General features: G+C 40.5%; 5 long non-coding RNA genes across 6 annotated transcripts; 2 read left to right on the top strand and 3 right to left on the bottom strand.

Annotated features, from left to right (window-relative positions):
* The first annotated feature begins 1123 nt into the window (after positions 1-1123).
* Positions 1124-2411, top strand: LOC124255805. Its single transcript, XR_006892764.1, has 2 exons — positions 1124-1205; positions 2145-2411. It is a non-coding gene; the product is annotated as an uncharacterized LOC124255805 (long non-coding RNA).
* Positions 2298-4359, bottom strand: LOC124255804. The gene is made up of 2 exons (XR_006892763.1): positions 4153-4359; positions 2298-3446 (listed from the first exon to the last, which is right to left on the bottom strand). It is a non-coding gene; the product is annotated as an uncharacterized LOC124255804 (long non-coding RNA).
* A 2749-nt stretch (positions 4360-7108) lies between these two features.
* Positions 7109-10655, bottom strand: LOC124255803. Of its 2 annotated transcripts, none has more exons than XR_006892762.1 (2): positions 10509-10655; positions 7109-9314 (listed from the first exon to the last, which is right to left on the bottom strand). It is a non-coding gene; the product is annotated as an uncharacterized LOC124255803 (long non-coding RNA). The 2 variants fall into 2 exon arrangements; XR_006892761.1 differs by lacking the exon at positions 10509-10655 and adding an exon at positions 10021-10242.
* A 5736-nt stretch (positions 10656-16391) lies between these two features.
* Positions 16392-19826, bottom strand: LOC124255802. Its single transcript, XR_006892760.1, has 2 exons — positions 19418-19826; positions 16392-18558 (listed from the first exon to the last, which is right to left on the bottom strand). It is a non-coding gene; the product is annotated as an uncharacterized LOC124255802 (long non-coding RNA).
* On the top strand, positions 16394-26083 carry LOC124255806. Its single transcript, XR_006892765.1, has 2 exons — positions 16394-16472; positions 25955-26083. It is a non-coding gene; the product is annotated as an uncharacterized LOC124255806 (long non-coding RNA).
* Positions 26084-27273: the final 1190 nt, after the last annotated feature.

The raw sequence follows: 27273 nt of genomic DNA, 5'->3' as shown, positions 1-27273 counted from the left end.
ACTCACCGAAACTTCAGTGTTATTTCACATTTTTTCCAAATGTTAAACATACACAGACATTTTTGTCCCCATCTTTATCCTCCCTCATCCGATCAGCAGCCATTTTAAAGAATATCATCACATAATTAAGTTATGTACTTGAGAAGAGACGACTACTGGAATATGACGTCATGGTGAGTCATTTTCATTTGATCATGTTTGTTTGCTGGTATATTTAAAGCAAAATGACCTACAAATGTAGCATGACGTTTTATACTGGGTATTATCAGCTGTACAATAAAGATGTTGAACTGTTTGTATTTTGTTTCTTTACCTTTGGTTTGTCTGTTGTTTTACGCCGCACTCAGCAATATTCCAGCTATATGGCGGCGGTCTGGGTCTCTACCGGACAATATTGTGATCAACAGCATGAGCGTCGAGTGTTGTATTTAATAGAAAAATATTGGCATTTAATTTTCATGTTTTCATGCCTCTTCACGTACAATCCGCCGTAAGAGATACGAGGTACAGCATGCCACAGGGTTATAGGTCACTCGATTTATGTTGGTAAATGTTCTCTCTTTCTGCACAACCGGGTGATTAAGGTGGTAGTGACATTGATCAGGCGAACAATTTCCCAAATCATCGTGACTGTCAACTCGGAGATACTTTCTGAGTAACTTCAACACATTTCAACTAAATATCAATGTAACCTCCACTGATATGAAACATATAGACTTGTCTGTTCAGGTAAATGGCGGCGGTCTGTAAAATCTCGAGTCTGGACCAGACAATCCAATGATCAACAGCATGAGCAGCGGTCTACGCAATTGGGATATAATGACATGTGTCAATCAAGTCAGTGAGCCTGACCATCCGATCCCATTGGTCGCCTCTTACGACATGCATGTGTTGTTGCAGATCAATTCTTACCGGATCTTCACGAGTTATAGTATGTAAGTATACAGACATGAAATCAGCATCCTCAAGAACTTGACTTTTTCTGCTGGTTCGCAGTTCGGAGTTCAATCCCATGGAAAACCCGATAACACCTTTATGTTGAATAAGCTAGTAAAGCGGGTGCCTTGCTCAGTTTGCAACAATAACTGTAATACACTTTGACACAAATGAGTGAGAGAAAGGATTTGGGGACTTCTGAATTTTAATACCATTCACATGTTCAACAGTATTTACATGTTAGTGGATGTACACATTATCCTGTAAAGGTATATTACTAGATAATCGTTTGGATCTTGTGATCCTAGGTGACAGCTCTCCTGACATCACACGTGACCCCAGTATTTCTGATCACGTGGTCATACGCGGTGGTGTCAACTAACATCAGAAAGCGTACAGAAGACACACCTGTAAGTCTTTTAAGTTGATGAAACCTTCATAATAGGTAGCCTATTGCTTAGTGTGTGTGACACCGCAGTTACCAATATTCCAGTGATACCCGAAGTCTGGAATATGTGGCAAGTCTAGATTACTTCCGTTTCAGTTTCTGAAAATGATAAAAGTCTCTTGGCCCCTTTTGAATATAGTTTATGTATATAATTTAGGAACTGTTTTTTTTTCTGTAAAGTATATTCGTTTCAGAGACCAGGCGTTCGTCAACCGAACGGCCTGAAGACAGTCTGAAGAACCACACAATGTCGGACCTCAAATGATCCACGCCGCCAAGCATAACCAAGAATGGTATATGCTGATCTAGCGAAGAGAGATTTAGGAAGACAACCTGAAATAATCTGATTGAGATTAAATAAAATCATCCTTCAAGGCACCTACAAAGCTCTTGACTTCAGCCGAGCGCTGAGAATGGAATGAGTTGTTAAATATTATGCGCTGGGATCTGTAAAAAGAAACTAGATGTAGGAGTGCTTATGTTTCAACTAGCGCCCTCTGTAGGCGCTGAGCCAGTCGTCCACTAATTGTGTATTGTATTTGCCCGGCCCTCTTCCTCCAGCTAACACAACCACACCATCTTGGATAATGTACAGCCGCTCTGGGAGGGAAACATACTTCCTGCAAGCATCATCTGTTAAGTCATCCAGAATTGGGGGCATCTTAAATTCTCGTCACTTAGCACCATGGCCGCCTCTAATCTGTCGTCCATACTTTGGGCAGTTCCTATTTGATACTTTGGTACACTCTATCCTGTAAAGGTACAGTACTAGATAATCCTTTACACCTTGTGATCCTAGGTGACAGCCCTCCTGACATCACACGTGACCCCAGTATTTCCGGTCACGTGGTCATACGCGGTGCTGTCAACTAACATCAGAAAGCGTACAGAAGCACAGCTATGAGCTTTTGAAGTTCATGAAGCCTGCATAATAGGTATTGTTTAAACTGCAGTCTTATTGCTGAGTGTATGACACCGCAGTTACCAATATTCCAAAGATATCCGAGCGGCTAGTCTGTCATACAGACTCTGAAACAAATCTACCAATGCAAGTCTAGAATATGTGGCAAGTCTAGATTACTTCAGTTTCAGTTTTCTATTCATATTATTTTATGTATATAATTTAGGAACTGTATTTTCTGTAAAATATGTTCGGTTCAGAGTCCAGACGTTCGATTACCGAGCGGCCTGTAGGCAGTCTGAAGAACCACACTATGTCGGACCTCCAATGATCCACGCCGCCAAGCATAATCAACAATGGTATAGACGATATATGCTGTCTATATATGTAGGACTGCGCATGTTTCAACTAGCGCCCTCTGTAGGCGCTGAGCCAGTCGTCCACTATTTGTGTACTGTATTTGCCCGGCCCTCTTCCTCCAGCTAACACAATCACGCCATCTTGGATAATGTACAGCCGCTCTGGGAGGGAAAGGTACTTCTTGCAAGCATTATCTGTTAAGTCATCCAGAATTAGGGGGCATCTTAAATCCTCGTCACTTAGCATCTCGGCCGCCTCTACTCGGTCGTCCATACTTTGAGGGGTTCCAATTTGGTACTTATTATTATTCAAATTCCATCCGTCGGTTGGGTGGGCTTCCTGTATGTAAATAAGAAGAAAGTCAGCGATATGTCCATACTTTTGAACAATGTCGTTGAACTTGGCCAGTTTGGCCATAAAGGGAGGTCAGCTACAGCTTCCAAAGTTGAGAACCAGAGGGCGCCCCTTCTTCATGAAGTCCAGCAGACGATGTTTGGTTTTGCCGTCTGCTGACCAGACAACTGCGTCGGGGGCTCTACACTTCTCTTCAGGATGGGAGCCTGCATCCAGTAACCATTCTTCTAGAATCAGTTTCCAGTTTTTCACCTTGAGGATCGACTCGTACACGTCGGTTCCATTCACCGAGGTATCGGCTAGGCCATTGTCTAGAAAATTAATAAACAGTCGTTTGACCGGAGGAAATATTCTTCCGATGTTAGCGAGAGTGACTATCGTCACAAACCTCAACAGTACAGCCACGGTCCCCCAAATGGTCTTCAGTATCCGAGATGACATTTTGCCCTAAAAGAAGAAAAGCATTCATTTTGTTTAACAGAGGATAAAAGATCGCTAGCTGATCTTTTTCATACACACACACGCACGCACACTCACACGCACATGCACATCAACAGAGACATTGAATAAGTGACGAAAAAAGCATGAAGTATATAACAGTGAAACGTTTGAATTAATGAAAATGTAGTCTCATACGGTTGTCAAGAAATGTTTTGATACGCTCCCCTACACCACAAAAACATAATATACAGTTGTTATTTAAAGTCGCAACAGACAAATCCCAGTGACGTTTGGACCAGAAATGATAGGTCACCAGAGGTCCTGCGCGTACACAGTGAGTTACTACGGCTGAGTTTTCTAACATTCGTTTAACCTCAGACCAGAGCGCAGTTTTGGTTTCGATTTTTAAAAATCCTTACTCAAAGTTAACCTCAGATGAAATACGTTTATGAATCGAGAGATAAGGAAATGTGAGAACCTCTTATGCATTGCTGACCTTATAATCTACAGCCAACAGAAAGTGTAGATGTACGCTACAAGTCCTAACTGATTTGTATCAAACAACGTCAATAGCGAACACGCTTATAACTTACTGACGTATATAACGGGCTGTGTTTTAGGCCCGACCACTTGATGTATATTTTAGTGGAAATGTATATTTTAAACGAACAGCGATTACAATGAACTAAAATTCGTGGTCCCTTATATTTACCTGTAGTTTACTGCATAGCCTGTCAGTGTAAGACTGAATGGAACAACAGACAAATCCTGGAGTTTACCTAGCGCACTTCCCCGTGTAGTCGCCTGCACAGCGTCGAATAACTGTTTTCGGGAGTTGTGATTAGACTTTGTTCCCAATCATTATATCACCATGACTCAACTGTTATCAACAGTCGTGCAGGTAGCGGTTACTGCTGTAGACACATATACTCATGCCAATAGTGGTTGTCACACACACACACACTACCCCCCACCTCACACCCACCCCACACTCCCTCTCCAAAAATTAAAGGGGGTGACAACCATTATTGGCATGAGTATATATATATGATCACATAATTAGCATCCTGTTTCTACTACGACTACTAACGAGATCTATATTTGCCACGATGAGTAACCTGTATTAGAATGGCTGATATCAGTAACTCAGTCGGATCCATACATGCTCGACTATTACCTAACGTAGTACAACTTACCTGTTATGTCACAATTAATCACTTCGAATATATCTCAAACTTCCTGTGCGGACTGTTTCGAGATCACTGAAGCTTTCTTCGATAAGATGTAGAACGTTAGTGTGCATGTCTTGCGTCTGTGCGCCTTTTGATAGCACTCCAGAGTTGCCTCCCTTGGCTGGCTTTATTTTGTTTTGAATTCCTGCCTTGTCACTACAGCTATATGTGTAGCTTCGTATAACTTTAAAACAAGAGACCAAAACAAGTACTGCCTTATCACTACAGCTATATGTGTAGCTTCGTATAACTTTAAAACAAGAGACCAAAACAAGTACTGCCTTGTCACTACAGCTTTATGTGTAGCTTCGTATAACTTTAAAACAAGAGACCAAAACAAGTACTGCCTTGTCACTACAGCTTTATGTGTAGCTTCGTATAACTTTAAAACAAGAGACCAAAACAAGTACTGCCTTGTCACTACAGCTATATGTGTAGCTTCGTATAACTTTAAAACAAGAGACCAAAACAAGTACTGCCTTGTCACTACAGCTTTATGTGTAGCTTCGTATAACTTTAAAACAAGAGACCAAAACAAGTACTGCCTTGTCACTACAGCTATATGTGTAGCTTCGTATAACTTTAAAACAAGAGAACAAAACAAGCACTGCCTTGTCACTAAAGCTATATGTGTAGCTTCGTATAACTTTAAAACAAGAGACCAAAACAGTACTGCCTTGTCACTACACAGTTGCTTCACTAACAAAGTGTCTCACAAGGTGTCCATGATATAGCTGGCATATTGCAGACCACTGTGTTCATGGACAAGTATACAAACAAACTATTTATGAATGTGAAAAATATGTATCAGCTAAGAGATCGAATAATCTGTACTGCTATGACCAGAGTAGCCTGTTAAAAGTCTTCCTGTAGTTTACGTTAAAAGTGACTGCATCTGATCTCCTGTGTAAAAGTGGTTTGTTTACAATGGGAAATGTGCAAGAATGGCTTCTGTAATGTTGGTGTCCTTAATCTGTGACAAAGAAAAGCAGTAACAATCCCCTTCGCTATAGCACCCAGGGAATGAATGTGAACATTTCATTCACAAACTATGGTAACAGCTTGATTGACTAATGCTTGGTCCTAGCATAATATAACGAGGCTCAAAAGTGTAGCTCTTGAAGAAATGACACATTCTCGCCGCTGTATATCCTAATGACTCAAACCTTTTTCAAAGCGAGATTGTGCAAACGTGAGATATTAGAGATATTGAGCGGTTGGAAATCTGTTTCGTTATGACTATGACTCACCGAAACTTCAGTGATATTTCACATTTTTTCCAAATGTTAAACATACACAGACATTTTTGTCCCCATCTTTATCCTCCCTCATCCGATCAGCAGCCATTTTAAAGAATATCATCACATAACAAAGTTATGTACTTGAGAAGAGACGACTACTGGAATATGACGTCATGGTGAGTCATTTTCATTTGTTCATGTTTGTTTGTTGGTATATTTAAAGCAAAATGACCTACAAATGTAGCATGACGTTTTATACTGGGTATTATCAGCTGTACAATAAAGATGTTGAACTGTTTGTATTTTGTTTCTTTACCTTTGGTTTGTCTGTTGTTTTACGCCGCACTCAGCAATATTCCAGCTATATGGCGGCGGTCTGTAAGTAATCGGGTCTCTACCAGACAATATTGTGATCAACAGGTTGAGCATCGAGTGTTGTATTTGATAGAAAAATATTGGCATTTAATTTTCATGTTTTCATGCCTCTTCACGTACAATCCGCCGTAAGAGATACGAGGTACAGCATGCCACAGGGTTATAGGTCACTCGATTTATGTTGGTAAATGTTCTCTCCAGAATGTTTCAGTTTAGTCAACTTCAGGAAATGTGCAAGATCATTGATGTACTTGAAAAGGGTTTCCTGCACTTGTGGAACTGCACAACCGGGTGATTAAGGTGGTAGTGGCATTGATCAGGCGAACAATTTCCCAAATCATCGTGACTGTCAACTCGGAGATACTTTCTGAGTAACTTCAACACATTTCAACTAAATATCAATGTAACCTCCACTGATATGAAACATATAGACTTGTCTGTTCAGGTAGATGGCGTCGGTCTGTAAAATCTCGAGTCTGGACCAGACAATCCAGTGATCAACAGCATGAGTAGCGATCTACGCAATTGGGATACAATGACATGTGTCAATCAAGTCAGTGAGCCTGACCATCCGATCCCGTTGGTCGCCTCTTACGACAAGCATGTGTTGCTGCAGATCAATTCTTACCCGGATCTTCACCAGTTATAGTATGTAAGTATACAGACATGAAATCAGCATCCTCAAGAGCTTAACTTTTCCTGCTGGTTCGCAGTTCGGAGTTCAATCCCTTTATGCTGAATAAGCTAGTAAAGCGGGTGCTTTGCTCAGTTTGCAACAATAACTGTAATACACTTTGACACAAATGAGTGAGAGAAAGGATTTGGGGACTTCTGAATTTTAATACCATTCACATGTTAAACAGTATTTACATGTTAGTGGATGTACACATTATCCTGTAAAGGTATATTACTAGATAATCGTTTGGACTTTGTGATCCTAGGTGACAGCTCTCCTGACATCACACGTGACCCCAGTATTTCCGATCACGTGGTCATACGCGGTGCTGTCAACTAACATCAGAAAGCGTAGAGAAGACACATCTGTAAGCCTTTTAAGTTGATGAACCCTGCATAATAGGTATTGTTTAAACTGCAGCCTTATTGCTTATTGTGTGTGACACCGCAGTTACCTATATTCCAGTGATACCCGAAGTCTGGAATATGTGGCAAGTCTAGATTACTTCAGTTTCAGTTTCTGAAAATGATGAAAGTCTCTTGGCCCCTTTTGAATATAGTTTATGTATATAATTTAGGAACTGTTTTTCTTCTGTAAAGTATATTCGTTTCAGAGACCAGGCGTTCGTCAACCGAACGTCCTGAAGACAGTCTGAAGAACCACACGATGTCGGACCTCAAATGATCCATGCCGCCAAGCATAACCAAGAATGGTATATGCTGATCTAGCGAAGAGAGATTTAGGAAGACAACCTGAAATAATCGGATTGAGATTAAATAAAATCATCCTTCAAGGCACCTACAAAGCTCTTGACTTCAGCCGAGCGCTGAGAATGGAATGAGTTGTTAAATATTATGCGCTGGGATCTGTAAAAAGAAACTAGATGTAGGAGTGCTTATGTTTCAACTAGCGCCCTCTGTAGGCGCTGAGCCAGTCGTCCACTATCTGCGTATTGTATTTGTGCGGCCCTCTTCCTCCAACTAACACAACTGGGGGGCATCTTAAATTCTCGTCACTTAGCACCATGGCCGCCTCTAATCTGTCGTCCATACTTTGGGCGGTTCCTATTTGATACTTTGGTACACTCTATCCTGTAAAGGTACAGTACTAGATAATCCTTTACACCTTGTGATCCTAGGTGACAGCCCTCCTGACATCACACGTGACCCCAGTATTTCCGGTCACGTGGTCATACGCGGTGCTGTCAACTAACATCAGAAAGCGTACAGAAGCACAGCTATGAGCTTTTTAAGTTCATGAAGCCTGCATAATAGGTATTGTTTAAACTGCAGTCTTATTGCTGAGTGTATGACACCGCAGCTACCAATATTCCAAAGATATCCGAGCGGCTAGTCTGTCATACAGACTCTGAAACAAATATACCAATGCAAGTCTAGAATATGTGGCAAGTCTAGATTACTACAGTTTCAGTTTTCTATTCACATTATTTTATGAATATAATTTAGGAACTGTATTTTCTGTAAAATATGTTCGGTTCAGAGGCAATCTGAAGAACCACACTATGTCGGACCTCCAATGATCCACGCCGCCAAGCATAATCAACAATGGTATAGACGTAGGAGTGCGCATGTTTCAACTAGCGCCCTCTGTAGGCGCTGAGCCAGTCGTCCACTATTTGTGTACTGTATCTGCCCGGCCCTCTTCCTCCAGCTAACACAATCACGCCATCTTGGATAATGTACAGCCGCTCTGGGAGGGAAAGGTACTTCTTGCAAGCATTATCTGTTAAGTCATCCAGAATTAGGGGGCATCTTAAATCCTCGTCACTTAGCATCTCGGCCGCCTCTACTCGGTCGTCCATACTTTGGGGGGTTTCAATTTGGTACTTATTATTATTCAAATTCCATCCGTCGGTTGGGTGGGCTTCCTGTATGTAAATAAGAAGAAAGTCAGCGATATGTCCATACTTTTGAACAATGTCGTTGAACTTGGCCAGTTTGGCCATAAAAGGAGGTCAGCTACAGCTTCCAAAGTTGAGAACCAGAGGGCGCCCCTTCTTCATGAAGTCCAGCAGACGATGTTTGGTTTTGCCGTCTGCTGACCAGACAACTGCGTCGGGGGCTCTACACTTCTCTTCAGGATGGGAGCCTGCATCCAGTAACCATTCTTCTAGAATCAGTTTCCAGTTTTTCACCTTGAGGATCGACTCGTACACGTCGGTTCCATTCACCGAGGTATCGGCTAGGTTATTGTCCAGAAAATTAGTAAACAGTCGTTTGACCGGAGGAAATATTCTTCCGATGTTAGCGAGAGTGACTATCGTCACAAACCTCAACAGTACAGCCACGGTCCCCCAAATGGTCTTCAGTAACCGAGATGACATTTTGCCCTAAAAGAAGAAAAGCATTCATTTTGTTTAACAGAGGATAAAAGATCGCTAGCTGATCTTTTTCATACACACACACACGCACACGCACGCACACGCACACGCACACGCACATGCACAGAGACATGGAACAAGTGACGAAAAAAGCATGGAGTATATAACAGTGAAACGTTTGAATTAATGAAAATGTAGTCTCATACGGTTGTCAAGAATTTTTTTGATACGCTCCCCTACACCACAAACACATATACAGTTGTTATTTAAAGTCGCACCAGACAAATCCCAGTGACGTTTGGACCAGAAAAGATAGGTCACCAGAGGTCCTGCGCGTACACAGTGAGTTACTACGGCTGAGTTTTCTAACATTCGTTTAACCTCAGACCAGAGCGCAGTTTTGGTTTCGATTTTTTAAAATCCTTACTCAAAGTTAACCTCAGATGAAATACGTTTATGAATCGAGAGATAAGGAAATGTGAGAACCTCTGATGCATTGCTGACCTTATAATCTACAGCCAACAGAAAGTGTAGATGTACGCTACAAGTCCTAACTGACTGGTATCAAACAACGTCAATAGCGAACACGCTTATGACTTACTGACGTATATAACGGGCTGTGTTTTAGGCCCGTCCACTTGATGTATATTTGAGTCGAAATGTATATTTTAAAAGAACAGCGGTCATAATGAACTAAAATTCGTAGTGCCTTTACCTGTAGTTTACTGCATAGCCTGTCAGTGTAAGACTGAATGGAACAACAGACAAATCCTGGAGTTTACCCAGCGCACTTCCCCGTGTAGTCGCCTGCACAACGTCGAATAACTGTTTGCTGAGTTGTGATTAGACTTTGTTCACTATCGTTATGTCACCATGACTCAGCTGTCAACAGTCGTGCAGGTAGCGGTTACTGCTGTAGACACATATACTCATGCCAATAGTGGTTGTCACCCACTCCCTACTCCAACCCCACACACACCCCACAACCCCACCCCACACTCCCTCTCCAAAAATTAAAGGGGGTGACAACCATTATTGGCATGAGTATATATATATGATCACATAATTAGCATCCTGTTTCTACTACGACTACTAACGAGATCTATATTTGCCACGATGAGTAACCTGTATTAGAATGGCTGATATCAGTAACTCAGTCGGATCCATACATGCTCGACTATTACCTAACGTAGTACAACTTACCTGTTATGTCACAATTAATCACTTCGAGTATATCTCAATCTTCCTGTGCGGACTGTTTCGAGATCACTGAAGCTTTCTTCGATAAGATGTAGAACGTTAGTGTGCATGTCTTGCGTTTGTGCGCCTTTTGATAGCACTCCAGAGTTGCCTCCCTTGGCTGGCTTTATTTTGTTTTGACTTCCGGACGTATGTTCGAGAAAACCCTGCATCGTTCTGAGAGAATAATGAGGGAGCCTGGCTTTGCTAGACTGCTCGAGAACTGTGTAAGAGCCTTATAAGGGCTGGTTGTTGCGTTGTGCGACGGGACTTTTCACATGACTGGATTCATGTGCATCTGTCTGCCACCGTCAAGTTGATCAACATTCAAGACTGACCGTGCTGGCCTATTCGTCTACTGTCATTGTAAAAACCCTTCAGTCAGTATATCTGACTCACTGTAAATGTCAAGATTCTAGTGAGTCAATATTTTAGATTTGTGACCCAATATTTTAGATTTGTGACTCAATTACATTGTATTAGATATCTGTATTGTCATTCATTGTAGCTTGATCATTGTTTGCTCAACATATTATTGAATATTTTAGACTTGTCTGTCTGTCTATTTTGCTGGTTCACAGGGGAGTCTTAAAACTTATTAACCGTAACACTAAAAACAAGAGAACAAAACTAGTACTACAGCTATATGTGTAGCTTCGTATAACTTTAAAACAAGAGAACAAAACAAGTTCTGCCTTGTCACTACAGCTATATGTGTAGCTTCGTATTGCTTTAAAACAAGAGACCAAAACAAGTGCTGCCTTGTCACTACAGCTATATGTGTAGCTTCGTATAACTTTAAAACAAGAGAACAAAACAAGTGCTGCCTTGTCACTACAGCTATATGTGTAGCTTCGTATAACTTTAAAACAAGAGAACAAAACAAGTGCTGCCTTGTCACTACAGCTATATGTGTAGCTTCGTATAACTTTAAAACAAGAGAACAAAACAAATACTGCCTTGTCACTACAGCTATATGTGTAGCTTCGTATAACTTTAAAACAAGAGAACTAAACAAGTACTGCCTTGTCACTAAAGCTATATGTGTAGCTTCGTATGTCTTTAAAACAAGAGACCAAAACAAGTGCTGCCTTATCACTACAGCTATATGTGTAGCTTCGTATAACTTTAAAACAAGAGAACAAAACAAGTACTGCCTTGTCACTAAAGCTATATGTGTAGCTTCGTATGTCTTTAAAACAAGAGACCAAAACAAGTGCTGCCTTATCACTACAGCTATATGTGTAGCTTCGTATAACTTTAAAACAAGAGAACAAAACAAGTACTGCCTTGTCACTACAGCTATATGTGTAGCTTCGTATGTCTTTAAAACAAGAGACCATAACAAGTGCTGCCTTATCACTACAGCTATATGTGTAGCTTCATATAACTTTAAAACAAGAGACCAAAACAAGTACTGCCTTGTCACTACAGCTATATGTGTAGCTTCGTATAACTTTAAAACAAGAGAACAAAACAAGTACTGCCTTGTCACTAAAGCTATATGTGTAGCTTCGTATAACTTTAAAACAAGAGACCAAAACAAGTACTGTTATAGTAAGACGCTGTCTCTGTTCAGGTAGTAGTGTCTGTTATAGTAAGAGGCTGTGTCTGTTCAGGTAGTAGTGTCTGTTATAGTAAGAGGCTGTGTCTGTTCGGGTAGTAGTGTCTGTTATAGTAAGACACTGTGTCTGTTCAGGTAGTAGTGTCTGTTATAGTAAGACACTGTGTCTGTTCAGGTAGCAGTGTCCGTTCTAGTAACACACTGTGTCTGTTCAGGTGGAAGTGTCTGTTAAAGTAAGACACTGTGTTCAGGTAGTAGTGTCTGTTATGGTAAGACCCTGTCTCCGTTCAGGTAGTAGTGTCTGTTATAGTAAGACACTGTGTCTGTTCAGGTAGTAGTGTCTGTTATAGTAAGACGCTCTGTCTGTTCAGGTTGTAGTGTCTGTTATAGTAAGAGGCTGTGTTCAGGTTGTAGTGTCAGGAACACCATGCTTCACTAACTTGACGCTCAAAATCCTTCTCCTTTTCACCAGGTAAACATATACTTGGTATGGAAATTTACATTGATTGCATCACTATACATGTCTAAATAAATTGTCAAATGAATCTTTTCTATTTGGTTGAATAACAATTAGTATTTTTAAAATCGATGACCTTTCCTTGAAAGCAATAAGTAATATTGTTTTACCTGGTCATTCCGCTATATTATCATCTCATTCGTTGTGTTGTCTTCCTGAAACTGATCGTCGAATCTCAGAATCGCCCTGATTATGAGTTTAGATTTGTCAGCACAAAATGCATCTCCACGAGCTGCTTTACTGTGGGTTTTACCAATATATAATGCTAATGGTGAAAATACGGATCAAACACTAACCTCGAACTCAACTCGTTCATTCACCCTGACTACCGAGACGAGGTCCCCCCTAAAACAGTATTTATCTGTTCTCGATCTGGTCAAAGTTACGGAAATTAAAATCCTTATTACTATGGGAGCCCTAAGCTGATAAAGAAACGACTGACGGGATCCTGTGGTGATACTGGCTGATTTAGTTGATATATGGGATATCCGATATATTGACCTGTCCAACATCTAGACCATCTTTTGTACAACACTGATCAACCATAGAACTCATATATTTCATGACAAAATGTGTTTTGAGAAAAAAAGATTCTATGTCTGCCTTCTAACAACATAATAATAGTCTTGAATATGTTTGAAATGGACACGTACCTGAGAAAAAATCAATCTGTAAACAGTTCCCAGCCAAAGGAGCTGAGGTCAGTAGGCCGCCGACCGTTAATTTGTCCGGAGGGTATAGGTATATATACTCCCCATCAAAACTCACTACTCGGTAGTGTAAATGTAGCCACTTACTTAAGTCAACTCTTCTAAACTAGATTTTGCAAAATTTTCCATACTGTTTAAAGTTACTGTTTACACATGAACTGATGTATTGTAAAACAAATTCGTAACGTGAAAGATTATTGTCATGATTGAAATGATGAAACTGAGTGAAAAGTAGCGAATTTTTAACAAACTATTACACCACAACACAGCTGTTCACATGCACGATATTTGCACATGCTTTTGAGCAATTTAATGCATGATCCTCGTGCTATTCATCTGCATAAAGTTTGCAGTTGGTTCCCCAAAGTTATATAGTGGAGAAATTCATTCACTAAACGCCAAAAGAAACGTTACCCTCCTTCCTTAATGACGGAGGTACCTATCTTCAGCTGGTGTTGTGAGTGGACGTCCACTTCTTGGTCTGTCTACGGGGACCTGTCTACGGGGACCCCAGTCAGTCTGAAGCCCTGAATAAGTCATAACCGTAATACGATGGCATCCGAGGGTGTTGGCAACAGCATTGTATGTGGACCCCATCTGCACCATTACGATGACTCTTTCTCTCTCTCCAGCTGTTAATCGTGGCATATTTCTCGTACTTGTGTATCATATCATGCATTCTAGTCTCTCTTTATACCCTATAGAATCATTATATATGTGAAATGAATGCAAATACTGCCTAAAAATTGCTGCGATTTGGCGATTGATATTGCTATGTATAAACAAAAAAAGGAAAAATTTTACTTTGCAAGCAAAAATGTTAACAAAGATAATTCTAGATGTTCCTAAACATTTGTTCACAATAAAAAAGACACGTTTTACTTGTTTTCACTAATGCAAATTAGCAAAACAAGTTTTAAAAGACTGAAATCATAGGAATGATTATTTTACAATTTTACACACTCTACGTCAGTTGTTTCTTGTTTTAATAGTTGAAAAATGGTGATTTTAAATGGTTTATCTTTATCTCTAATCAGAATTTTATTTCAACCTTTCTTTTGGACATCTAAATCACTGTTATTGGTTTATTTCGGCATGGACGAAAATAGGACAATTGAACTCTTCTAAAAAATATGCATTTCGCCTAAATATAAATGCATTTGAGATTTGTTTGCGTTATTTGCATAAAACTGTGTTTTTAAGCTTTTTTTGTAAACTAATACTTTTTAACATATCTTTCATAGTTTTTAAGTATTTCATAAATGTAGGAGGGTAACGTTTCTTTTGGCGTTTAGTGTATATGCATAACATATCTTCAATATAGCTTCTACCATATCTTCAATATTAGCAAGATCCGAACCCTCTTAGACTTCAACACCGCCCAGCTTCTAACGACCAGCCTTGTTCTCTCTAAACTTGATTACTGCAACTCCCCTCTATTACAACATTCCTCAACAGCTCCTTTCACAACTCCAACGGATTCAGAATTCAGCCGCCCGTGTTGTTGCCCGTGCACCAAACTGTGACACCTATCCTCCAAACTCTTCACTGGCTTCCTGTATCAAGCAGAATTCAATACAAACTTCTTCTTCTTACACACAGCTGCATCTATGAAAACATGTTTTCTCAATATCTTAAAAGCCTCATTCATCTCCATGTTCCAAGCCGATTGCTCCGCTCGTCAAACTCCCTACTGCTTACACAGCCTCACGTCAAAACAGCCATGGGATCAAGAGCGTTCTCTGCTGCAGCCCCCTATCTCTGGAACATTCTACCACTCACCCTAAAAGAAATAGAATCTGCTGATGCTTTCAAAACTGCCCTCAAAACTCATCTGTTCAAACTCTCTTTTCCATAGACATTGTCTACAATCTTTTCTCTTCATAGCGCCATTGAGCAATATCTTTTGGAAATAGGCGCTCTATAAATCAATTATTATTATTATTATTATTATATAGTGAGTGCTTTCAGTGAGTCTAAACTTTTCATGGGTAGTATATGTTTACTTGGCGTTGCGTTTTGGCGCAACATCCGCACTGTCCAAAAAACGTAATCTTATGCCTGTGCCTGGACCAGACAATCCAGTGAGCAACGATCTACGCAATTGACATGTGTCAACCAAGTCAGCGAGCTTGACCACCCGATCCCGTTAATCGCCTCTTACGACAAGAATGGGTTGCTGAAGATCAATTCTAACTGAGATCATCACGCTTCACGAGTTATACTATGTAAGTGAATACAGGCATAGTATCATCCTCCTCAAGAGGATTATAGGTCACTAGATTTATGTTGGTAAATGTTCTTTTATTCGAGTTTCTCTAGAATGTATAGCTTTAAGTCTTCTTTAGTAAATATGCAAGATCATCGAGGTGCTTGAAAGAAGTTTCCTGCACTTGTGGAACTGCACAACCGGGTGATTAAGGTTGTTGTGATATCGATCAGGAAAACATTTCCCCAAATCATCGTAACTGTCAACTTGGAGACACTTTCTATGTAACTTCAACACATTTCAACTAAATATCAATGTAACATCCACTGATATGAACCATATAGACTTTGACCGCGTCTGTAAATACACGTAGTAGTCCTATTTATGTTGATAATATGTTGGTTAGTTGGGTTGTTGTTTAACGCCACACTCACCAATAGTCCAGCTATATTGTGGCGGTCTGTAAAAAACTCGAGTCTGGGCCAGACAACCCAGTGATCAACAGCGTCAGCATCGATCTACGCAATTGGGATACAATGACATGTGTCAACCAAGTCAGCGAATCTGACCATCCGATCCCCTTTGTCACCTGGGTTACTGCATGGGTTACTGCAGATCAATTCTAAGCCGGATCTTCACGAGTTATACTATGTAAGTGAATACAGACATGAAAGCAGCATCCCCAAGAGCTTGACTTTTCTTGCTGGTTCGCAGTTCGGAGTTCAGGCCCATGGAAAACGAGATAATACCTTTATGCCGAACAAGCTTGTAAAGCGGGTGCCTTGCTCTGTTTGCAGAATTAACTGTAATACACTTTGACACAGATGAGACACAGTGAGAGAAGGGATTTGGGACTTCTGAATTTTAATACCATTCACATGTTCAACAGTATTTACATGATATTGGATGTACACATTATCCTGTAAAGGTATATTACTAGATAATGGTTTGGACTTTGTGATACTAGGTGACAGCTCTCCTGACATCACACGTGACCTCAGTATTTCCGATCACGTGGTCATACGCGGTGCTGTCAACTAACATCAGAAAGCGTACAGAAGACACACCTGTAAGCCTTTTAAGTTGATGAACCCTGCATAATAGGTAGCCTATTGTTTAAATTGCAGCCTTATTGCTTAGTGAAGAGAGATACAGGAAGACTAGCATACCACAACCTGAAATAATCTGATTAAGATTAAACAAAATCATCCTTCAAGGCACCTACAAAGCTCTTGAATTCAGCCGAGCGCTGAGAATGGAATGAGTGGTTAAATATTATGCGCTGGGATCTGTGAAAAGAAAGTAGATGTAGGAGTGCGCATGTTTGAACTAGCGCCCTCTGTAGGCGCTGAGCCAGTCGTCCACTATCTGCGTATTGTATTTTTTCGGCCCTCTTCCTCCAGCTAACACAACCACACCATCTTGGATAATGTACAGCCGCTCTGGGAGGGAAACATACTTCCTGCAAGCATCATCTGTTAAGTCATCCAGAATTAGGGGGCATCTTAAATTCTCGTCACTTAGCATTATGGCCGCCTCTATTCGGTCGTCCATACTTTGGGCGGTTCCAATTTGGTACTTTGGCACACACTATCCTGTAACGGTACAGTACTAGACAATCGTTTACACGTTGTGATCCTAGGTGACAGCTCTCCTGACATCACACGTGACCCCAGTATTTCCGATCACGTGGTCATACGCGGTGCTGTCAACTAACATCAGAAAGCGTACAGAAGACACAACTGTAAGCCTTTTAAGTTGATGAAACCTGCATAATAGGTAGCCTATTGTTTAAACTGCAGCCTTATTGCTTAGTGTGTGTGACACCGCAGTTACCAATATTCCAGGCTAGTCTGTCATACAGACCCTGAAACAAATCTCTACCCAGTGCAAGTCTGGAATATGTGGCAAGTCTAGATTACTTCAGTTTCAGTCTCTTGGTTCCTATATAATATAGTTTATGTATATAATCTAGAAATTGTTCTGTAAAATATGTTCCTTTCAGAGACCAGACGTTCGATTACCGAGCGGCCTGATGACAGTCTGAAGAACCACACTATGTCGGACCTCCAATGATCCACGTCATCAAGCATAATCAAGAATGGTATATGCTGATCTAGCGAAGAGAGATTTAGGAAGACTAGCATACCACAACCTGAAATAATCTGATTCAGCCGAGCGCTGAGAATGGAATGAGTTGTTAAATATTATGCGCTGGGATCTGTAAAAAGAAACTAGATGTAGGAGTGCGCATGTTTGAACTAGCGCCCTGTGTAGGCGCTGAGCCAGTCGTCCACTATCTGTGTATTGTATATGAGCGGCCCTCTTCCCCCAGCTAACACAACTACACCATCAAAGATAATGTACAGCCGCTCTGGGAGGGAAACATACTTCCTGCAAGCATCATCTGTTAAGTCATCCAGAATTAGGGGGCATCTTAAATTCTCGTCACTTAGCATCTCGGCCGCCTCTACTCGGTCGTCCATACTTTGGGCGGTTCCAATTTGGTACTTATTATTATTCAAATTCCATCCGTCAGTTGGGTGGGCCTCCTGTATGTATATAAGAAGAAAGTCAGCGATATGTCCATACTTTTGAACAATGTCGTTGAACTTGGCCAGTTTGGCCATAAAGGGAGGTCAGGTACAGCTTCCAAAGTTGAGAACCAGAGGGCGCCCTTTCTTCATGAAGTCCAGCAGACGATGTTTGGTTTTGCCGTCTGCTGACCAGACAACTGCGTCGGGAGCTCTACAATTCACTTCAGGGTGGGAGCCTGCATCCAGTAACCATTCTACCAGAATCAGCTTCCAGTTTTTCACGTTGAGGAACGACTCATACGAGTCAGTTCCACTCACTGAGGAACCTTCATGGATTTTGTCTAGATACCTTATAACCCGTCGTTTGACCGGTGGACATATTCTTCCGATGTTAACGGTAATAATTGTCGTCACAAACCTAAACAGTACAGCCACGGTCCTCCAAATCGTCTTCAGTATCTGAGATGACATTTGGCCCTAAAAGAAGAAAAGCATTCATTTTGTTTAACAGAAGAGCTAGATTTCATCATCCGATCTTGCAGGGGCACTTTGTGATAGCGAGAGGTTGTCGGTGTAACATTTCGGACATCGAGTTTATCTTGTAACCCCCTATCAACAGAGACATTGACACAAGTGACGAAAGAAGCATGGAGTATATAACAGTGAAACGTTTGAATCAATGAAAATTAGTCTCATACGGTTGTCCAGAAATGTTTTGGTACGTTCCCCTACACCACAGGAACATACACAGTTGTTATCTAAAGTTGCACCAGACAAACCCCAGTGACGTTTGGACCATAAACCCTAGTGGGAGATATTATGAGCAACGAGGTACGGTCAGCGAGCTCGAACACCCGATCAATCAAGCTGCCCCTTGCTTCACGCATTGGTGTTGAAGAATCATGTCACAACTAGAATCCCAGCTGTTACCTGGGTTACCAGAGGCCCTGCGCCTACACAGTGTTGCGGTGAAGAGTTGCTACGGCTGTGTTTTCTAACATTCGTTTAACCTTGCGCAGCAAGAGCGCAGTTTTGGTTTCCATTATAGAAATATCCTCACATCTCAGATTAAATACGTGTACGAGATAAGGAAATATGAGAACCTCTGATGCATTGCTGACTTATTTTATAATCTGCAGCCAACAGAAGTGTAGATGTATGCTGAAAGTCCAAACTGATTTGTATCAAACAAGGTCTATAGCGAACACGCTTATGACTTACTGACGTATATAACGGGCTGTGTTTTTGGCCCGTCCACTTGATGTATATTTTAGTCGAAATGCGTATAACGAACAGCGATTACAATGAACTAAAATTCGTGGTCCCTTATATTTACCTGTAGTTTACTGCATAGCCTGTCAGTGTAAGACTGAATGGAACAACGGACAAATCCTGGCGTTATCCCAGCGCACTTCCCCGTGTAGTCGCCTGCACAGCGTCCAGTAAGTGTTTTGTGGTCATGATGAGACTTTGATCCCTATCGTTATGTAATCATGACTCAGCTGTTATCAACAGTGGCACAGATAATGTTTTTTGCTGTAGACGCATATTTGCTCACATAATTTGCGGCCTCTTGCAACTACGAGTACCAACGAGATCTATATTTGGCACGATGAGTTATCTGTAGTAGAATGGCTGATATCTGTAACTGAGTTAATCAAATGTATCTTGAGAGTTCATGTTTGTGCTGTTCCTGGAGCTGAAGCTTTCTTCGATAAGATGTAGGACGCCATTGTGCATGTCTTGCGTTTGTGCGACATGTTCTAACGTGGAGTTTCTGAGTATCTAACAATACGAGGACAAATCTAGTAATGCCTTATCACTACAGCTGTATGTGTAGCTTACATTACACATATAACAACAGTAATATTGCAGTGTTTATTTTCTCCTTAAGTCATAAGACAAAACAAACACTGCAATGACACTGTGGTTATATGTGTTGTTTCGTATGATATAACCACAAAACAAACACTGCAATGTCACTGTCGCTATGTGTGTAGTTTCGTATGATATAACCACAAAACAAACACTGCAATCTCACTGTGGTTATATGTGTTGTTTCGTATGATATAACGACAAAACAAACACTGCAATGTCACTGTCGCTATGTGTGTAGTTTCGTATGATATAACCACAAAACAAACACTGCAATCTCACTGTGGTTATATGTGCAGCTTCGTCTGCCATAACGACAAAACAAACACTGCAATGTCACTGTCGCTATGTGTGTAGTTTCGTATGTTATAACCACAAAACAAACACTGCAATCTCACTGTGGTTATATGTGCAGCTTCGTCTGCCATAACGACAAAACAAACACTGCAATGTCACTGTCGCTATGTGTGTAGTTTCGTATGATATAACCACAAAACAAACATTGCAATGTCACTGTTTTTATATGTGCAGCTTCGTCTGACATAACGACAAAACAAACACTGCAATGTCACTGTCGCTATGTGTGTAGTTTCGTATGATATAACCACAAAACAAACATTGCAATGTCACTGTGGTTATAGGTTAGCTCCGTATGATATAACCACAAAACAAAGACTGCAATGTCACTGTGGTTATAGGTGTAGCTTCGTTTGATATAGCGACAAAACACAGCAATGTCACTGTTGCTATATGTGTAGCTTCGTATGACATAACGACAAAACACTGCAATCTCACTGTGTGTTTTTTGTAATTTCGTATGATATAACCACAAAACAAACACAGCAATGTCACTGTGGTTATGTGTGTAGCTTCGTATGATATAACCACAAAACAAACTCTGCAATGTCACTGTGGCTATATTTGTACCTTTGTATGATATAATCACAAAACAAACACTGCAATGTCACTGAGGTTATAGGTATAGCTTCGTTTGATATAGCGACAAAACACAGCAATGTCACTGTTGCTATATGTGTAGCTTCGTATGACATAACAACAAAACACTGCAATCTCACTGTGATTTTTTTGTTGTCGTTTCTCTATGATATAACGACAAAACAAATACTGCAATGTCATTGTGGTTATATGTGTGGCTTCGTATGATATCACCACAAAACAAACACTGCAATGTCACTGTGGTTATAGGTGTAGCTTCGTTTGATATAGCGACAAAACACAGCAATGTCACTGTTGCTATATGTGTAGCTTCGTATGACATAACGACAAAACACTGCAATCTCACTGTGATTTTTTTGTTGTAGTTTCGTATGATATAACGACAAAACAAATACTGCAATGTCATTGTGGTTATATGTGTGGCTTCGTATGATATCACCACAAAACAAACAGTGCAATGTCACTGTGGTTATAGGTGTAGCTTCGTATGACATAACGACAAAACAAACACAGCAATGTCAATATCTGTACCTTCGTATGATATAACGACAAAACAAACACAGCAATGTCACTGTGGTTATATCTGTAGCTTCGTATCACATAACGACAAAACAAACACAGCAATGTCAATATCTGTACCTTCGTATGATATAACGACAAAACAAACACAGCAATGTCACTGTGGTTATATCTGTAGCTTCGTATCACATAACGACAAAACAAACACAGCAATGTCAATATCTGTACCTTCGTATGATATAACGACAAAACAAACACAGCAATGTCACTGTGGTTATAGGTGTAGCTTCTTATGATATAACGACAAAACAAACACTGCAATGTCACTCTAGTTATATGTGTAGCTTCGTATGATATAACCACAAAACAAACACTGCAATCCCACTGTGGTTATATGTGCAGCTTCGTCTGCCATAACGACAAAACAAACACTGCAATGTCACTGTCGCTATGTGTGTAGTTTCGTATGATATAACCACAAAACAAACATTGCAATGTCACTGTTTTTATATGTGCAGCTTCGTCTGACATAACGACAAAACAAACACTGCAATGTCACTGTCGCTATGTGTCTAGTTTCGTATGATATAACCACAAAACAAACATTGCAATGTCACTGTGGTTATAGGTTAGCTTCGTATGATATAACCACAAAACAACCTCTGCAATGTCACTGTGGCTATATGTGTAGCTTCGTATGATATAACGACAAAACACTGCAATCTCACTGTGTGTTTTTTGTAATTTCGTATGATATAATCACAAAACAAACACAGCAATGTCACTGTGGTTATGTGTGTAGCTTCGTATGATATAACCACAAAACAAACTCTGCAATGTCACTGTGGCTATATTTGTACCTTTGTATGATATAATCACAAAACAAACACAGCAATGTCACTGTGGTTATAGGTGTAGCTTCGTTTGATATAGCGACAAAACACAGCAATGTCACTGTTGCTATATGTGTAGCTTCGTATGATATAACGACAAAACACTGCAATCTCACTGTGTGTTTTTTGTAATTTCGTATGATATAACCACAAAACAAACACAGCAATGTCACTGTGGTTATGTGTGTAGCTTCGTATGATATAACCACAAAACAAACTCTGCAATGTCACTGTGGCTATATTTGTACCTTTGTATGATATAATCACAAAACAAACACTGCAATGTCACTGTGGTTATAGGTGTAGCTTCGTTTGATATAGCGACAAAACACAGCAATGTCACTGTTGCTATATGTGTAGCTTCGTATGACATAACGACAAAACACTGCAATCTCACTGTGATTTTTTTGTTGTAGTTTCGTATGATATAACGACAAAACAAATACTGCAATGTCATTGTGGTTATATGTGTGGCTTCGTATGATATCACCACAAAACAAACACTGCAATGTCACTGTGGTTATAGGTGTAGCTTCGTTTGATATAGCGACAAAACACAGCAATGTCACTGTTGCTATATGTGTAGCTTCGTATGACATAACGACAAAACACTGCAATCTCACTGTGATTTTTTTGTTGTAGTTTCGTATGATATAACGACAAAACAAATACTGCAATGTCATTGTGGTTATATGTGTGGCTTCGTATGATATCACCACAAAACAAACACTGCAATGTCACTGTGGTTATATCTGTAGCTTCGTATGACATAACGACAAAACAAACACAGCAATGTCAATATCTGTACCTTCGTATGATATAACGACAAAACAAACACAGCAATGTCACTGTGGTTATATCTGTAGCTTCGTATCACATAACGACAAAACAAACACAGCAATGTCAATATCTGTACCTTCGTATGATATAACGACAAAACAAACACAGCAATGTCACTGTGGTTATAGGTGTAGCTTCTTATGATATAACGACAAAACAAACACTGCAATGTCACTCTAGTTATATGTGTAGCTTCGTATGATATAACCACAAAACAAACACAGCAATGTCACTCTGGTTATATGTGTAGCTTCGTATGATATAACCACAAAACAAACACAGCAATGGCACTCTAGTTATATGTGTAGCTTCGTATGATATAACGACAAAACAAACACAGCAATGGCACTCTAGTTATATGTGTAGCTTCGTATGATATAACCACAAAACAAACACAGCAATGTCACTCTGGTTATATGTGTAGCTTCGTATGATATCACCACAAAACAAACATTGCAATGTCACTGTTTTTATATGTGTAGCTTCGTATGATATAACCACAAAACAAACACAGCAATGTCACTATGGTTTTATGCGTAGCTTCGTATGATATAACCACAAAACAAACACTGCAATGTCACTGTGGTTTTATGCGTAGCTTCGTATGATATAACCACAAAACAAACACTGCAATGTCACTGTGGTTATATGTGTAGCTTCGTATGATATAACCACAAAACAAACACAGCAATGTCACTATGGTTTTATGTGTAGCTTCGTATGATATAACCACAAAACAAACAGTGCAATGTCACTGTGGTTATATGTGTAGCTTCGTATGATATAACGACAAAACAAACACAACAATGTCACTGTGGTTATATGTGTAGCTTCGTAAGATATAATCACAAAACAAACAGTGCAATGTCACTGTGGTTATATTTGCAAAACAGAAACAGTTCAACATTTTTATTGCGTATCAATGCCCATTGCCTCCCAGAAGTGTCATGTTAAGGTCACCTTTAGCGGACCTACGCTGACGATATAATACTGAGGGTCGCTGCGATTCCAGTTTGGAATTATATAGATCAACACAATTTAGTCACGGATATATATATTGGATATCCGATATATTGATCTGTCCAATATCTAGACCATCTTTTGTACAACACTGTAAACCATAGAACTCATATATGTCATGACAAAATGTGTAATCTTATGCCTGTGCCTGGACCAAACAATCCAGTGATCAATAGCATGAGCATCGATCTACGCAATTGACATGTGTCAACAAGTCAGCGAGCTTGACCACCCGATCCCGTTAATCGCCTCTTACGACAAGCATGGGTTGCTGAAGATCAATTCTAACTCGGATCTTCACGCTTCACGAGTTATACTATGTAAGTGAATACAGGCATAGTATCATCCTCCTCAAAAGGATTATAGGTCACTAGATTTATGTTGGTAAATGTTCTTTTATTCGAGTCTCTCTAGAATGTATAGCTTTAAGTCAACTTCAGCAAATGTGCAAGATCATCGAGGTGCTTGAAAGAAGTTTCCGTCAATTGTGGAACTGCACAACCGGGTGATTAAGGTTGTTGTGATATCGATCAGGCAAACATTTCCCCAAATCATCGTGACTGTCAACTTGGAGATACTTTCTGAGTAACTTCAACACATTTCAACTAAATATCAATGTAACCTCCACTGATATGAAACATATCGACTTGTCTGACCAATAGTCCAGCTATATGGCGGCGGTCTGTAACAAACTCGAATCTGCACCAGACAATCCAATGATCAACAGCATGAGCATCGATCTACGCAATTGGGATACAATGACATGTGTCAACCAAGTCAGCGAGTCTGACCATCCGATCCCCTTTGTCGCCACTTACGACAAGCATGGGTTACTGCAGATCAATTCTAAGCCGGATCTTCACGAGTTATACTATGTAAGTGAATACAGACATGAAAGCAGCAACCTCAAGAGCTTGACTTTTCTTGCTGGTTTGACAGTTCGGAGTTCAGGCCCATGGAAAACGAGATAACACCTTTATGTTGAATAAACAAGTAAAGCGGGTGCCTTGCTCTGTTTGCAACAATAACTGTAGTACACTTTGACACAAATGAGTGAGAGAAGGGATTTGGGGACTTCTGAATTTTAATACCATTCACATGTTCAACAGTATTTACATGATAGTGGTATATTGATGAGGTATATTACTAGATAATCGTTTGGACTTTGTGATCCTAGGTGACAGCTCTCCTGACATCACACGTGACCCCAGTATTTCCAGTCATGTGGTCATACGCGGTGCTGTCAACTAACATCAGAAAGCGTACAGAAGACACACCTGTAAGCCTTTTAAGTTGATGAAACCTGCATAATAGGTAGCCTATTGTTTAAACTGCAGCCTTATTGCTTTCTGTGTGTGACACCGCAGTTACCAATATTCCAGTGATATCCGACGGGCTAGTCTGTCATACAGACCCTGAAACAAATCTACCAATGCAAGTCTGGAATATGTGGCAAGTCTAGATTACTTCAGTTTCAGTTTCTGAAAATGATGAAAGTCTCTTGGTTCCTATATAATATATTTTATGTATATAATCAAGAAATTGTTCTGCAAAATATGCTCCTTTCAGAGACCAGACGTTTCATTACCGAGCGGCCTGAAAACCGCTCTGGGTGGGAAAGATACTTCCTGCTAGCATCATCTGTTAAGTCATCCAGAATTAGAGGGCATCTTAAATTCTCGTCACTTAGCATCGTGGCCGCCTCTACTCGGTCGTCCATACTTTGGGCCGTTCCAATGTGTTACTTTGGTACACACTATCCTGTAAAGGTACAGTACTAGATAATCCTTTACACGTTGTGATCCTAGGTGACAGCTCTCCTGACATCACACGTGACCCCAGTATTTCCGGTCACGTGGTCATACGCGGTGCTGTCAACTAACATCAGAAAGCGTACAGAAGACACAGCAGTTACCGATATTCCAGTCATATCCGAGCGGCTAGTCTGTCATACAGACCCTGAAACAAATATACCAATGCAAGTCTAGAATATGTGGCAAGTCTAGATTACTTCAGTTTCAGTTTTCTATTCATATTCTTTTGTGTATATAATTTAGGAACTGTATTTTCTGTAAAATATGTTCGGTTCAGAGACCAGACGGTCGCCCGGCCTGACGACAGTCTGAAGAACCACTATATGTCGGACCTCCAATGATCCACGCCATCAAGCATAATCAACAATGGTATTGACTATATATGCTGTAGGTGTAGGAGTGCGCATGTTTCAACTAGCGCCCTCTGTAGGCGCTGAGCCAGTCGTCCACTACTTGTGTATTGTAATCGTGCGGCCCTCTTCCTCCAGCTAACACAATCACGCCATCTTGGATAATGTACAGCCGCTCTGGGAGGGAAAAGGTACTTCTTGCAAGCATTATCTGTTAAGTCATCCAGAATTAGGGGACATCTTAAATCCTCGTCACTTAGCATCTCGGCCGCCTCTACTCGGTCGTCCATACTTTGGGCGGTTTCAATTTGGTACTTATTATTATTCAAATTCCATCCGTCGGTTGGGTGAGCCTCCTGTATGTATATAAGAAGAAAGTCAGCGATATGTCCATACTTTTGAACAATGTCGTTGAACTTGGCCAGTTTGGCCATAAAGGGGAGGTCAGCTACAGCTTCCAAAGTTGAGAACCAGAGGGCGCCCTTTCTTCATGAAGTCCAGCAGACGATGTTTGGTTTTGCCGTCTGCTGACCAGACAACTGCGTCGGGAGCTCTACACTTCTCTTCAGGATGGACGCCTGCATCCTGGAACCATTCTTCTAGAATCAGTTTCCAGTTTTTCACGTTGAGGTACGACTCGTACACGTCAGCTCCACTCACTGAGGAACCTGCTACGCCCTTGTCTAGGACCTTCGTAAACCATCGTTTGACCGGAGGACATATTCTTCCGATGTTAACGGTAGTGACTATCGCCACAAACCTGAACAGTACAGTCACGGTCCCCCAAATCGTCTTCAGTATCTGAGATGACATCTGGCCCTAAAAGAAGAAAAGCATTCAGAGGATAAAAGTGGAAAAAGATTTCGTTAGTTGGTCTTACGGAGGCACTATGTGATAGCGAGAGGTCGTCTGTATAACATTTGG

This window comes from Haliotis rubra, unplaced genomic scaffold (assembly GCF_003918875.1).
Source record: "Haliotis rubra isolate DU_JTF1 unplaced genomic scaffold, ASM391887v1 Scf61, whole genome shotgun sequence".
Taxonomy (NCBI): Eukaryota; Metazoa; Mollusca; class Gastropoda; order Lepetellida; family Haliotidae; genus Haliotis; species Haliotis rubra.
Note: the sequence above shows the minus strand (reverse complement) of the source record. Positions and strands in the feature narration are given on the sequence as shown.